At 38.3% G+C, this 15,806-nt stretch overlaps 1 protein-coding gene across 2 annotated transcripts in view; it reads right to left on the bottom strand.

Moving 5' to 3' along the window:
* SLIT3 (slit guidance ligand 3) overlaps positions 1-15,806 on the bottom strand; it is a 472,881-nt gene that overhangs the window by 446,847 nt on the left and 10,228 nt on the right. The gene's annotated exons all lie outside the window — the stretch shown is intronic.

The raw sequence follows: 15,806 nt of genomic DNA, 5'->3' as shown, positions 1-15,806 counted from the left end.
GAATCTTACTCAAAGCTTGCTCTCAGGATGCTAAACTGCAGGGTAACTGCAGAATAACACCTCATTTCCTAACGCAGAGTCTTTCTGTCATTTCAGAGGTGTCATCTTCAAAGCAGCAACTGCTGAAATGGGGATGCCATAGGTTCTGTGCTGTTTCTCTCCTTTGGATTTGCCCTTACCAGGCACCTCCAGAAGTCCTCCTGGTTGAGCATCTTTTGTTAATTTTCCTTTTTTCCTGCCCAGACTCTTCTATTTGACTTAGTGCTGATCACCAGGAATGAGAAACACCTAGATTTTACCCCTAGTACTCAGTCAGGCTTATTTCTGCATAAGCAAAATCCAGCAAATTTAACTTTAAAGCAGGTATATTTCTTCAATTTCACACCACAAGTATGTTCTGACAGTTTCCTAGATACAAGAAGTACTTCAAAAAAAAGCAAAACTTAACATTGGAGTATTTTTTTTCCATCTGATTCATATTTTATGCCTAGTAAGACATCACTAAATATAATTTAAAAATACAAACATGCAAGCTCTTGGGTTAATAATTATGGCAATAGAAAACCGAGTATTTTTCTGAAGATCACAAGATTGTAAACACATGCCAACAAGTTTTGTTGTCTACGGATGAAAACAGTCTGATACGAAAAATCAGTCACAAGGCTTGGCATTTCCTGAAGACAACGAGATCATAAATTTACAAGAGAAAGTAGAGAATCGTCCTGTGAAATTAAGTTTTATCATAGTCCCTGCATTAACGTGTTCTCTACTATATATACAAAGGCTCCATTTCTTTTCCATTTCTAATAAAACTCAACAAGATAAAGGAAACTAACAGTCCCATTTTTATGCACATTCATCAGAAACCTTGACCTTGAAATAATTCCTAAAAAAAAAAAAAAAGGTAAGTGTTTCAAGTTGAATACTTCTGCAGGTACAAAAAGGAATCCAGGAATGTTTTAGGTGTCCCCTCTGCATTCTGAGAAATGCTGCCTAAGCTGGCTAACACTGAATGGCCTGTAAGTGCTTCACAAATATTAATGCAAAGGAAATATGAAAGCTTTCAAAGTAGAACAGTTAAATGATATGAAATCTTTCACATACTATCCTACAGGGGAAAACAAACAAAAAAACAACAGTGTTAAAATGTTGATGCGTAAATAACTAGGAAAAATAATCTTTGATCCTTCCATCAAATACAAGTAAGAAATGCTTAAAATAATTTACGTTGAATCAAAAGCGTTTATTTTTTTATGAGAAGAAGCACGTTCTTCTACAGCATTAAATAAAAAGCACTTGTCATAGTATCTAATTTCATTTTTCTACCGTAACTCACGTTGCCAAAGAAGGAGCAGTTGGATATGTTGAAGTTTCAGCTTGTTGAAAGGTATATCTTCAACATTCAAAGAAATAGAACTGATTTCTTAGCATAATTGCCACATTCCCCAAATGCTTCTAGACACAAGAACAGAGTCTCTTCTAATATGAATGTCACCCTTAATTAAACATAATCTTGACTACACGGATGAGAACGGGTAACTGCACTCATTCGCTGGAGGAAACGACTCTTCAAATCGGTAAACATATATAATTGTTTTCTCATGTGTTCCCTAAACCTCATCTGCAAACCAATTTGGAATTAAGCTCCTTTTAATGTCATTTTAACATGCTGGTGCATTCACTTACTGTAACTGAAAGGTTAAATGAACAAAACAAAAACCTACACACAGTTTTGTATAGACTTCACCACAACTGAGTGCAGTCTGGCACTCAGATATCAGCAATAATGATGATTAAGCTTGGAGTTTACAATGACCAAAACAAACCAACCAAAAGAAAAAAAAAAAAAAAGAAAAAAGAAACTCACCCTAGCCTGTCTACAAGATTTGTGCCAGGGTCAAATGAAGTTACAGTGTGAGATCTTCATCTTTTACCACTGCAGTTTAATTTGCCATAGACTTCATGAAGAAAGAATACATCATAGATTGCTTTAAAAGCTCAAGCCCTAAGACTCAAGTCAGTCCAATTATTCTACATTTTCCATAATGTTAAATTTTCACTGATTTTTGCTATTAAAAATGGAAGCCATACAGTGTTCTTATAGTTTCAACCTAAAGCATAAGCAAAACATTACCAGAACTGAAATAGCACGTAAGATACACTACTACCAACAACTAGTAATAACTATTTCGTCTGCAACATTGATATGCACTTCTTATAGTTATCGGTAGCAAAAATCTTAAGCCATGAAATGGTATAGAAAAATAAACTGTTGAGTTGGCTTATGCATGTTAAGACCATAGCTACTTTTATAATAGAAGAAAGAACTACTTCTGTTCCCTTATCAAAAACAAGGGATAATGATAACGAGATGTAGGTGGAAAAGAATCCCTACATTTTAACTGTAAGTAGAAGAAATAGATGATCCTTGATACAGACAGGTAGGTCAACTATATTTAAGAATAATTAAAGTAAAGAAACAAAACAAAACAAATACATTTAAAAATGCCCACAAAACAACATCAACAACAACAAAAAAGAAAATACCACCACACAAACAACAACAGGGCATTTCCACAGTATGTAACAGCCTCTGAATCATGCTCTTCTCAAGGAATACCTTTGAGGCATGGCCTACATTTTTTCAGATTTTCCAGCTTCATTTCCTCTGTGTTTGCAGTTCAGTTTTTTGACGCTGGTGCATCATTAACTGGCATTGGCATGCCAGGTGACCTGACTGCAAAGGCATCGGGAAGAATTAACTCTGGAGCAAACAGTGCATAAATAGCTTGGTGTTCTATTTGCATGTTGTTCCCCATCTGCTTTTTATGCCCTTGCCTGTGTTAACAAAAGTTCTACCAAAGCACAGCCATCAGCAGATCAGAATTCTCCCCAGTCAACTTAGTCAGCTGAGGGGCACACAGGGCAAAGAGTCACTATCCCCTTGTTTTCCCCATTGTGATAAGCCTTAATTCTCAGCACAACACATTCCCTCAGCATGAGCAGGTGTACACAGACTTTCATTCCTGTCACATATACGGAACAGATTTTTTCTTTCCCCCTTTCAAGTCTGTGAGACCAATCCCACACATCAACTCCATTCCTCTCTTCCTTCAGCCCCAGGAACATTCCCACTATTCAGCAAGTTCTGCAGTACTCTGTACTGAGAAAGACTTTCTTGAATGCTCTTTGATCAACACACATCCTTAGATTGTTTTTTCCTCCACTCCTGTAGAATGACACAGCCTACACTGCATATAAGGTCAATCATCCTATTAAATCATCCTGAACATTAGGAGCTACATTAAAGCTTCCATTTCAGCAAGTAAAGCTACTTGGACAGCACCCTAAGCTGTAAGACAACCCTTCTTCATGAAGTAAACTTACCTTAAACCCTTTGGGTTTTATTGATAACTGCTTCCTCCGCATTAAAAAAGCAGTATTTACCTTCTGAACGCCTACCTGTTCAAGCAAGCTTTCCCTCAAGGCTCGTCTGCCATTTGAAGTAAAATAGACTAAAACCTTGACGAACTACTATGTAACACTTCCTCCTCCTGTTCAGAGTAGGTCTAGCACTGCTGCAAAAAAGCCCATTGCCACAGGTTACCCCCTTACTCAACTAAACTTTGTTACTGTAAAGTTATTGGACTGTTGCAGACTTCAGTGGTTTACAGCTGGTATTTGTGGGCAACTTAATATTTTATATTTCCCTTATAAAAAGCCTGACAGCTGATTATGAGCCCACTAGTGGGTTTCAACTACAAAAAGCTAAACCTTAACATCTGATCTTGGTTGACTTTCAAATACATGGTGGCTCATAAGAATTGTTGGAAGCAAACACACAAGCAGCTTTGAAAAGAAACTGGATCAAAGACACAAAGAAAATTATAATGTCACGGTGAATCTAATTTATATTTAGCTTCAATAAATTCCTATCTGCAGAAACATTCACTCAACACGAAATTTCTACTGTGTGAAATTCCTGCACTTTGCATGTTGTGAGGCCAAAGGGATCTTCATTCTGACTCAGAACACCTATCCTGCTCCAAGTATACACAGGCCCAGCTACAACTCTTGTTTGTTCCATGTTCAGATAAGTACTGTCCCAAAGAAATGAACAAAACACCACTGTGGAAGATAGGTTTATTTTGATCCATCAACATCTCAGTGGAAAGCACTCATTAAAATGAGAAGAACCTGGAACTGTCATCAACATCAGTTTTAGTAAAGCCTTTGATACTAATTCCCTATTGTCAATCTGTTTTTAGCATAAGTATGTCTTCTTTCAAGGCAATCTACTGAACTTTAAATCAATGTTTGAATATTTTAAAGCATCCCCAAAACTCTCTGGAGCATTCCACTATGCAGATCCAAGTCACACCAGAAGAGCTAGACAGACTTCCTGCTACACCACTTGAGGTGACAATTACTCTTCTGAGCACCCAACACTCCCCAAGTATCCAGACAGAGCTCTACCTGAGGACCGCTCTGGTCCTTGAACTTCACTAAGATTATAAGTCCTGGAGTAAATCAAGTTGCCACAGACACATTGTATTAAGTGCTCTTCACTTCTGTCTTCTGGACTCCTATATCTCAGAGAACACATACACCTGGACAATCTGAGCCTGTAATTATTACGTATATAAGGTCAGAACTGAGACTGACAACAAGAACATTCAGATTATTATTTTAAAAAGGCAATAATCAAAGGCAGTGAGATGCTGAACTCTTGTAACCATTTCAAAATAATAATTTAATACTCACATGTATAAAAACAAAATCCTTATAGAAAATTCAAATGCTTACACACACAAGGATGAAAAAAAATTCTTTAAAAAAGCACTAAAAAGCCCTATTTCAGTAAGTTTTTATTACTCAATCATCAATTTGCTACTTGATGAAATATTGAGTGCTTTAGTCTGAGGTAATTCAAAATTTTAAGATGTACAACTACAATAAGAGATGAGCATAACTAGGTGCATCCCTAACTTAATTCCCCAACCTTTTTCCAGACTACATATAAATACCACTTATTGATTTTAACCAGGGATCCATTTTGGAGCCAGTTTTGACTCCCTGCTATGCCTCCTGGCTACGCAGTTCTCAGTGCAACTCCTTACCAGGATTTTTGCTCTCTGCTGCTGTTGTTGTCATTTTGTTGCTGTTTTTACTAAGCCTGTGAGGCCGGCACTACACAAGTTCAGAGGTATGCAAAAGCCACTTGGCCTGATCGTTACAACTGCAAGTGGAATATTTGCTTTAAGACAAGCTTTTACTTAAAGGATTTTTCTAAGCTGCAATTTCTGCTGATTTGGAAAAGCACCAAATTCCAGGCTTAATCCTGTTAGCTTTTGGTTAGAAAAGAAGCTGCTTAAAGTTAATTCTCTTCCTGAAAGAAACCCAATTATTTCATTTGATTAAAGCTATTCATTGTCCATGAATTTTCTATCGTGAAGAAGTCTGCCTCCCTTTTTTTTTCCTGGGGTACCAGACTGGCAAATAGCAGCACTCTGAACAACAAAAATGAAGATCATTTCTGCCACCCATAATTTGATATCAGTAACTGATTTTGCATCTCAGTGTTCAATACCACAAGTCCTATGTGGGTGCTATTTATGAAAATACTTATTAATCAATTTGTCTTTAATCTAAAAAGACATTACATGAAAAAGAAATTATATAGAGGGAAAAACTTGCAATCCATAGAGAAAGGAAGCTACAGCAAGTTTCAACTTCAAGTCCTCAGATGTTCTCCCTTTTAAATTAATAAAGAATTAAATAAAAGCAGTAGAGAAAATGCATACTCTATATTAAGAAAAATTAATTATCACACACTTCAAACGACCTCTCTTACACACGTTACACAGTACTAAGATTGTTTCTTGTCCAGCTTCTTCATATATAGGTATTTCTAGTCATAGAATCTCAAATAAATAACAATTTAGAATACTTCAGAACAGGAGCTAAGTGTCTGCCATGTACCAGCTCCAAACTATATGCATTTATGTCACACTTGTGATAAACAAATCATCAAGACACTCATTTCTCTCAAAACAAATTGCATAAGTCCTATGTAATTCAAAGTTTATGAAGTGAAGTTCCCTAAGAAGCAAACAGGTAAGGAGTCAATGCATCATCTACATCTCACATCAAAGCGAACTTCAACTAGGACAAATTGTAGGGAAGTTCCAAAAGTTCATTAAGAGTATAAGAAAAATAATTTCTATATGAACTAAATTGTGACAGTTTTGGGGATAGAGACACATTCCTTATTATAAATGAAAAAAAATCATGCAATCTAAATAATTTATTTTAAATGATAAATCAACTTGGTAGTAACAGATACAAAATGAGGAAGCTAAAACCAATGTGATAACAATTCAATCCAGATTCCTGATCCTAAAGAGTTACGGATTCCTAACAGGACCCAATGCCTCCAAATAACTCAAGCAGCATTCTGAAGAAACTCAAGCAGCCTGAAGAAACAAGGCTTGCATTGTTTTGCCATTACACTGCTAGAGGACTTGGTCGATCCAAGCCACCTGCTAGAATGACGGCTGAGTCATCCCCTGAAAATCTGCCTCTTTCGTTTGTCTGCCCAACCCCCATTCACTTTGCAAGGTAACCATGAACACAAACACACACCAGGTGAACTAGAGAAAACTTGCATTTTCACAAGGTAAGTTAACCATTGACTAGAATGCCTGCTGCACTCTAGAAGCTTAAAACCAAGAGGAGTTCTCAGTGTTTCTGAAAGCTACCTTTGGGACTCAAGTCACAACGTTCTTCAGTGAAGCCCCTCTCTATGAACACTTTCGTTCGCAGAATGAGAACACGCTAGCACCATGCTCATTCAAGAGACATGTCTTTTCTCATGTCTGCATGTATTCACTTCAGTATGTCTGTTTTTGGCTAGTCTCACTATCTGTTCTGTTATTTTAACTATTTTCCAGAATTTCTTCTATGGGGTTAATTTGCCTTTAATGGATACACAGTGCCACTAGCCTCTTAGCCTTAAATGACTGCAATTCCCCATGGAAGGCAGTTGGCAATTCTCTTGTGCCTTCAGTCCAAGAACTTCAAAGTTACTATGATAAACTACTCAGTTATAACATTACCCTGAAGCCCTCTGGCAGCACAATCTGCATATCTTCAGATTTAACATATTTCCAACTTAACTTAGGCAATGCAGGAAATAAAGACCTGGGATCATATTTTATGAAACACACAGATTCCATTAGTTCGCAAAACACTCGGGCAAGTACGAACTTCAGTTATAAAGAAAAACAAAAAAATCAGCTCATTTCAAAGAGAAAATAATACAACCTACCTCTATGTAAAAAGACAAGTTGTTTTTTGCTTCTTAAACTAGAAACAGTTGATTTCTCAAATTAGCATGAGAAAAATATTTCTTTACTGACTTTTGGGAAGACTGGTACTCTCTAAATACTCCACAATACAATTAATTGTAAAGATGTTCTACATCTTCAAACTAATTTTACACTGAACGGGAAGCACAATCACGTTTTCAATTTACTTAAGAAACATCCTGCAGCTCAAACAGCTAGAGAGATAGCTTGCCCTCTTGCTAGCTGTTTCCAGGGGGCAAATTTTAAAAATGGAAGAGCTCAATTGTAGGTCATTGATAATAACACTTTTATCCATGTTTTTCATACTCAAACACATGAAGAACACAAAGAATACTTAATCATGCCTTTGTGTGATGAGATGACCAGCTGTAAAGAGTACAGGCGAAGAGAAGATATCCTCTGGATATCCTTGGTTTCAGCAAGACCTTGGCACTGTTGCCCATACTCTCTTTAGACCCACACTGGTCTGATATGGGCTAGGTAAACAGTCTGGGCGCAAACTGGCTGGACCTCTGAGCATGCAAAGTGATCAGCAGCTCAGAGTATTCCTCCTTTGAAATCAATGGTAGGGCCAATATTGTTTAGTGACTTTATTAAAGACTAGAATATCAGAGTGCATGCTTAACTTCACAGACGGCATCAAATAAACAGGTGCAGCCAGTACTAGAAGGTGAGGTGTACCATAAAAAGGTCAGAAAATTAGGCTGAGAGAAACCTTGAAAAGTTCAAAAGGGAAAAAAAAAAAAAAGAAAGAAAAAAAAAGTCACGTACATACAAGAAAGCAAGCCTCTGCAACAATTACAGCCTGGGCTCCAAGAAACTGCTTTGGAAAAAAGGACCTCAAAGTCCCAGAGAGCCACAAAACTGTCAGCAGTCTAAGCCCTTAGAGCAGTGAAGGCCACCATTGATCAGACTGTGGAGCAAGAACCAGAAGAGTGCAGAACTTGACTAGCACCTCTTGTATTCAGCACTTATGTAAATTCACCTGATCTACTCTTACAGACTCACAAACACAAAAACAGGCTGACAAAGTGGAGAGAGTAAAATAGAGGGCCATCGCAGTGATCAGGCAGCTGAAATATTGAAATACACAATATGAAGAGGCTGAGAAAGCTGCATCTGTCAAACTTCAATATAGGATTCTGAGGAGATTTTACTGCAGCCTGTAACTACAAAGAAGGTAGCAGGACCAGAGAATATAGACTCCTGTCTCTGCTCTACAGAAAGAGGGAATAATATATGAACGAACATTGTAGAGAAAAATAAGTCCTCACAGAAACACAATGTCCCAAAAGGACTCAGAAATATTCTGCATAGCTTCCCCAACATTAGCACTGCACAAAGTATATTAATACAGCAGTATCAGGATCCAGTAATTTTGATAGTCATGTTAAGCCAAAATAACAATAAATTATTAGATGGCTACACAATAGCTAGAAAGTACAAATTCTATGCTGCAGTCCACTGTCCATTGTATTTTAACACAACTACACAATACAGCTTTTAATTTGAAAAAATTAGACAGAAATAAGAGAAAATTGATCTTAAGAGGTATCTAAATCTTGAGAATAAACTAGCCACTTCCAAGCCAACTACAGTAGCTTGGTTAATGGCCTACATTAAGTGCCCAAATGATCTGGAACTGCTTGCAGGCAACACAGTTCTGTCCTCATCTTTGTTTATTTTAAAAAAAAAAAAAAAAAAAAAAAAAAGAGGAAAAAAAAAAAACTTGGCAACTGTGGGTGCTAAAAACACCAAGGAAAAATTGCTTTTTGAAACTGCTGCAGAAGCTAAATTTCCCATTAAGGGAATAGTTGTTTAAAGTCAGACCTGAGGCCTGCAGAAAGCACCACAATGGACAGGTAATTTAAGTACTATTTCTTCAAGGAAATACATGTTTGCTTCAGCCTGCAGAAATTTCTGACTAATCACTGTACCTTGCAGTTTTCATTATACATAGAAAGAAAATGTTACGTTGGCCAAATGATGTTGTAGGAGTGCATTTTGCATTCCGTGCCTTCCAACTTTGCCCTCAAAGTTTTGTAGGCTACTCTTCTACTCAAGATCTAATGTGGCCGTGCAATCTGTGCAAGACAAAGAACGTCTGCAAGAACAATAAAATAGGATTAAAGGGGCCCAACCTCAAGTGCCAGAACATAAATACAGACCTTGTGAAACAAGCAGGAAGAGCTGAAGTTCTTACTGCAAAGGCAGAAAGACAACAACAGTGAAATAACCATATGGTAGGATTGCTTAAGTTGTCAGCCTGTGTCTGATGATGGCTGGATACAGGGTTCTCAAAGACATACAAGGAGGAGGAGGAAAAGAAGAGGTTTTCCTTTATGTAAAGGATCAGCTCAAATGTCTGGAGCTTTCCTATAGACTAGATGAGAGGATCACTGAGATTGGGCTGGTCTGAGTCAGAGAAGAGGTCAGTGAAAGAGTCATCATGGTGGAAGCTTGCTACAGCCACTCACACAGGAGGAAGGAGGGCACACGCTGTTCTTCAAGCAATGAGAGAAAGCCTCCAATCACTCCCCTTGGTTCCTAAGAGGGACTTGACCTCCCTGACACTTGCCAGATAGGCAGCACAGAGTAGGCAAATGACTTGGCGAGTTTCCAGATGGTGCCAGACATAACTAGATGCTAGATGGGCCAACTAGGGGGTAAAGATGTCCTGATCTGCCACTTACATGTGAGAAAGTAATTGGGGGTATGATAATAAGTAGCACTGCTGCTTTAGTGACGTGCAAAGCACTGAGAAGTGCAAGGGTGTTAAGTAGCTGCACATAGGCTTGGACTTCAGAAAAGCTGAATTTTTCAGAACTCAGGAGATTTGCAGGATTTATCCTCCACAAAACTGTCTGAAATAACCATAGCACAAGAATGCTCCATCCAGATGCCGAGTAAAAACAAGCAGGTGTGTCAGAACACCACTTGGGCCTTAGAGGCATCTCACAACTGAGCTGCAGTGCAGAAGAGAAGGTATGGTACACAGAGTACAGAAACATTGCCCAGACACAAGGGATGATATTAGCAAAATCACAGCTATGCTAAAGTTTAAACTGGTAATGGGCATTAAGAAAAGCTTCCAGCAATATATTAGCTGTAAAAGCATAAAGAAAATATGATGGTTTAGTGACAGACTGACGTGCTCATTGCCTTCTTTTTATTAAGACTTCCCTGGTAGAGACTTGCCAGCCTTCACAACTAAAGACAAGTTTCAAGGAAGAAAGAATCAAGTTGAGCATCTCCTAAGTAATCCTAACTTGTAGGATCAGATAGGACAGATCTGGTAAAGCAAGATCTGAAAAAGCACAGTGACATCATTTATAAGTACTAAAAATATTTGATAAGCAGAACAGGTAAATAGTGCATTTGTCTTCAAAAAGAACAATACAGCAAGGTACAGGCTGGTCAGCATCAGACTCACTTCCTTGTCCGATGGAAGATCACAGAATAAACACTATTAGAAGCAATTTCTAGGCAAAGAGAAGATGACTGGAAAGAGCCAACAGATTTATCCAAATCACACTTGAACAACCTGCCTGTCTTCTAAGCTACAGCCACTTACATGAAGAGGGAGGGAGAACAGTGAACGGACTTTTCTACATTCATCTGGAATACCATGTTCAATCTGGGGCTCCTCAGTCCAAGAAGGATTCTAAAAAACTTAATCAAATCCAGCAAAAGACCACTGAAATAGTCTTTACAATGTAAGATGAGTCTGGGGAAGTTAAACTTGTTTATCCTGGGGAAGGGCAGGCTTCAAGGTGACTGAATAGCAGTCTTCCAATAACTAAAGAGAGGTTACTCAGAAGATGGAGCAAGAGTTTTTAATAGAGGTACACAGGATGAGAAAGACATAATGATTATGAATTGAAACAGGAGTGTTGTGGTTTAACCAGGCAATCAGCTGAGCAGCACACAGCTGCTTGCTTGCTCCTCTCCAAGTGAGGATGAGGAAGAGAACTGAAAACAAAACAGAACTTGTGGATTGAGATAAAAATCTATTTACTAAGGCAGAAGAAGAAAATGGAATAAAAATGCAATGATAACTATAAAACTGCCTGCTGAGCAATGACCTGCCAGCAACACAGTATCTCACCACGCCAAGTGACACCCAGCAACACCCAAGCAGCCAACTCCCCGCAGCTTTATGGCCTTCCACGTGACGTGGTGTGGTATGGAAAGACCCTCGGCCTAATTCAGGCCACCTGTCCTGGCTCTGCCTCATCCCCTGCTGCCAGACTATGAAGGCAGCAGCTCTTCCCTGCTGAGCAGTCCAGCCCATCCCGGGGCACGCTCCCATCACTCAGCAATGACCAAGACATCAACGTGCTATTAATGCTATTTTGGCTGAAACCAGGACATGGAAGTTCCATCTGTTCATTTATAAAAGCATTAATAGAAAAACAGTTAAGCTGTGGAACAAGTTGCACAAAGATGCTGTGGTTTTCAAGACCCAAAGCCCTAAGTAGCCCAGTCTGAATTTCATGGTGAGCCTGTTTTGAGCAGAGTTTGGACTAGGAGCCCACCCCTAATGTCCCTTCCATCCTTAATGATTCTAAGTCTGCTTTCCACACAGAAGAGAGTAAAATATTTGTTTGTTCCTCTATATTTGGGGTGAGGTAAGAAGGGTTAACAGAAAGCTTTAAACATGAAGCACACATAAAAAATATGAAAAATAGTCAAAACAGTTGCTACAGAAACCAGGATTTGTGCACACTGTAAAGAGAAAGTACAGTCATTCTTGGACACACAAAGAAAAAGAACTCATTCTGTCTCATGTTATTTCTTTCCAGTTCTTAAACAGAAATGATTAGTTAAATGAATTCAACTTCTATAACCCTACCTCATCTTTCATATTCAACATGTACCAGCTGATTGGATATGAAAGGTAATTACATTAGTCCAGTGCTATTCCAAAGACCAAACAGTACGCAGGTAGAAAACAGAGAATGTCAAACTGTTTGGGATACAATTACATTCAACTATAAAATGGTCAATCTCATCAGAACATAAATAGATATATCCACATTTTGATCTTCATCCCATTTGGACTTCAAAGGTATCTCTCTCTCTCTGGCACAAATTAATTCCCATTCTGGGGTGCACTAAAAAGAACACAGCCAGCATGTCAAGGGAGGTTACCCTCTCCCTCTGTCCTGGTGAAGCCACATCTAGAGTTCAGAACTGTGTTCAGTTCTGGGCTCCCTGGTTCAAGACAGACAGGCGACTGCTGGATAGAGTACTGCAGAGGATCGTAAAGATGATTAGGGGACTCGAGCATCTCCATCACAAGGCAAGGCTGAGAGACCTGGAACTGTTCAGCCTGGAGAAGAAGATACTTAAAAAGGATCTTTTCAATGCACACAAATATCAAACGGGCAGCAGCCAACAGGAAGAGGCCAGGCTCTCTTCAGTGTCACACAGAGACAGGACAAGGGGCAACAGACACAAACTGGAACAGACCACGTTCCATATAAACATGAGAAAGAACTTCTTTATTTTGAGCACTGGAACAGGCTGCCCAGAGAGGCTGCCGTGCCTGCTCTGGAAATATTCAAAACCCACCTGGACACTCTCCTGTGTAACCTACTGCAGGGAACCTGCTTTAACAGGAGGGTTGGAGTGGATGATTAATGAAGGAACAGGCATCTGTTCAGTTGCTGTTCAAAAATACAACTGGCTGCCATAAGACTTCACAGCTTGGGAAAAAGTTTTACCAACAAACAAGTGATCTTAGCGAGGCCTGAAATGAAAACAAAACCTTGATTTCATCTCCCTTTTTTCCCCCACTTTCAGACACACACAGACTAGAAACTCTTCTGAGTAGATCTTTTCCTGGAAATGTAAAGAAATTGATTTTTTCTTCCCTTTCTTTTTAATTTAACAAGCACCCAGTTTCACCAACTCTGTCGCCATGAAGAAGCACACTGGGTGAACGTGCTGTAGCCACTAAGTAGCAGATGAAGTCAAGAAGTCACCATCGAATATGTAGGGTTGTTTTAATACATAAAAAGCCATTTGAGGGATGCTGTGCATTTACTTGACAAAGTTAGCATCAGGATGTTACGTCACTAGCAATCTTCATCATTCTTAAGTGGATTCCCACCTTTTATTTCCTTTGTTCTTATCCAGCTTTAGGTTTTCAACATAAGATGAAGCAAAGCAAAATTGCTTTCACAGTGTTTCTGAAGAAGGGTAGGCATATTTATTCGATACTTTGACTTGCTGAAACTACTCATGCTTATAAAATCATTTTGCTCTAAGTCACTTACTTACTTCAGGACTGTGGAAGACTGAACTTAGAAAATATTTATTATATAAAACAAAGTTAACATCAACTGGGAATAATTCACTTCCAATTACTAACCACCTTCATGAGCAATTAGCTAAAGAACTTCCCAGAGAGTTTCCCTGCATTTTCATCTGTTAGCTATTAGAAATCACTGCACAAAAGGACGACTAGCCTGTTTCTTTCACGTTCTTATCTGAGAAACTTACATCCAAATGAGTTTCTCAGTCTGAAGAACCAGGCTTTGCCTTAAGGCTTTTCCTCTTAATATCCACTTCCACTTCTGGAAAACCAACTTTCTTTGCTTAAGAACTTGAATTCTGCAGCTTGTTTCACCACTACATTCTTCTCTCCAGCTTACCACCCTACTGTATTTAGGCATTTCATAAATGCACGAATGCTATTTTCCCGTACTATTTCCTACTAATGAGTTTTCTTTGCTCCCCAGCTATATTATTAAATGACCATCTCTAACCAGCTCTTCCACTCCATGAGACTGCTAATATCTAAAGCTGGCACTCTGCAGCTATTTCAAAGCTTGTAACCTAGAAGTTCCCACCTTACTAAGTGATGTTGTAACCACTGCCACTCTCACCAAGCAAATGTGTTTCATCCAGCATTTTCCGAAGTCAGCATTTCAAAACACAAACTCAGTACAATGCTTGTTCCAATCAAAACAGTACCACTATACAGACAAAAGACATATAGGAGAAAAAATTCCTACATTAAAGCCCCATTGAAGTCCAGGCAAACAATGCATCACGGCTAACAGGACATTTGAACTACTTTCACGACGCAGCTTTGCCTTGCTAAAACCCTCGGAGTGATGTTTGAACAAAACAACCATTTTAATTAAACCTTGGTGTCTCCATATCTGTGGATGACACATTCACAGCGATAAATTTTAATAGGCCTTGTATCATGTGACTGCATATAAGAGTTTTATGTTGCAGATGATATCCCAAAACAAACAGATTAGGCAATCAAATCTTTGGCAGGAAAGTAATCCATGCATTTTGTGACTTTCTATAGTAAGAGAAAGAAAACTAATATGAAGTGAAATTACATTCATTCTTATTTTGGCTACCCTGCACGTAGCGGGGGGGTTGAAACTCAGTGATCTTTGTGGTCCTTTTCAACCCAGGCTACTCTATGATTCTGTGATTATTTGGTCATCCACGCTTGGAAAAACTGCGCATCTCAATGAACAGGAATACTAAATTTCTTCTATTTTAGAGTCACCTTTTTGAAATCTAAAGAAAAACTGAAGTTAGGAACTTTGCTGCTTTGGGACAAACTGTTTGCAGAAAAGCCTTTTCCAAGTTCCTGCATTAGGCTGATGCCACATAGTACCTGTAACTATCTGCTTTATCTACTGCTAATAGCCATTTGGCCAAATAAATTTCCTCAAGTTTAAAGTTGCTAAAATAGAATTCACCAGTACATACCCCGAGAAAGACTGCAGTGACAACTTCAATACAGAAGGGCAGTTTGAACTGATTTAAACATTTTATGTTTTTTACAGCTTACCTTTTGCAACTTTTCTTAACTGTCAAGTTTACCCATTAGTGTGCCTATCACCACATTATGCCAGTGCTGCTTTGCAATCTAATACACTTACTTTATACAATCTCACTATCACATTCTTTATCAGCCACAGAAACAAAGGAATAAGACCAAGTGAAAGAATGGGAATTAAGAAATAGTTACTTAATTACTAGTATGCACAAGAATGCACTAATGTCCCTGCTTTTAGGATATAATTTCCATACTAGTAAAGTGCCTATCTACTGAAACATTTCATAAGAATGTTCATTCAGAGGAAAAAATACTCTTTCTCTCTTTCTCCCTGAAAGTCAAGCAGACAACTTTAATTCATCTCTTGGAAAAACAATTCTGAGATAGACATTAAAAAAACATCTTTTATAGTGCTGTAATTTGGGATATGAGCACCTCATATTCAGTAATATGAAATTTAATACCACTTCTATTCTCATCACAAGGACCCTTATAACCATTCAAGATCTCTTACACGTTAAGCATTCTACAAAGAAGACCCAAAAAGGGCTTTTAAAGAAAAAAGAAAAGAAAAAGAGAAAAAAAGAGAAAAAAAGAGAAAAAAAGAGAAAAAAAGA

The sequence above is a fragment of the Centrocercus urophasianus genome, unplaced genomic scaffold (genome assembly GCF_019232065.1).
Source record: "Centrocercus urophasianus isolate 14NV4802_14NV808 unplaced genomic scaffold, USGS_Curo_1.0 seq_26, whole genome shotgun sequence".
In the NCBI taxonomy this organism is placed as follows: domain Eukaryota; kingdom Metazoa; phylum Chordata; class Aves; order Galliformes; family Phasianidae; genus Centrocercus; species Centrocercus urophasianus.
This window is presented reverse-complemented; position numbering and strand designations above follow the sequence as displayed.